This window comes from Opisthorchis viverrini, assembly GCF_000715545.1.
Source record: "Opisthorchis viverrini unplaced genomic scaffold opera_v5_60, whole genome shotgun sequence".
NCBI classification, from domain to species: domain Eukaryota; kingdom Metazoa; phylum Platyhelminthes; class Trematoda; order Opisthorchiida; family Opisthorchiidae; genus Opisthorchis; species Opisthorchis viverrini.
This window is the reverse complement of record NW_008751712.1, coordinates 798,244-798,760: the sequence shown is the minus strand read 5'-3', so window position 1 is coordinate 798,760 and position 517 is coordinate 798,244.

Sequence of the window (517 nt, the reverse complement as noted above, 5' to 3'; positions counted from 1 at the left end):
ATCCAGCGAGGGATTTTCCCTTGAATCCCGTAAGCCTCGAGTTTGTGGAGCAGCGGGACGTGTGGGATCCTACCAAATGCTTTTGAGAAGCTGAAAAATATGGCGTCCTTCGTCTTTGGCTTGGGTTAAGTTGTCCATAAACACGAGCATGCTTGTCACGCAAGAGCGGTGTGGGATAAATCCGTGTTGAACTGGAGATATCGGGTTGCTGGAAGTGAGGTGACCTAGGGTTGCTCGCTTCAGAATGCGTTCCGTCACCTTGCATGACACGCTAGTGAAGCTTATAGGCCTATAGCTGCCAGGCCATAGTCGGTCACCAGTTTTGTAGATTGGCGTGACAATCTCTTCTTTCCAAGCAGAGGGAAGGCGGCCTTCGTCAAGCGACTGACGAAAACTAGGTGTAGATGATTTGCCAGTTTCAGCATCCTTGGATGGACCTCGTCGGGCCCAACCCGCAGAATGGGTTGATCTTCTACAAGAGTTGACGAATGTCTTCCACCGTGAAGACCTAGTCGGT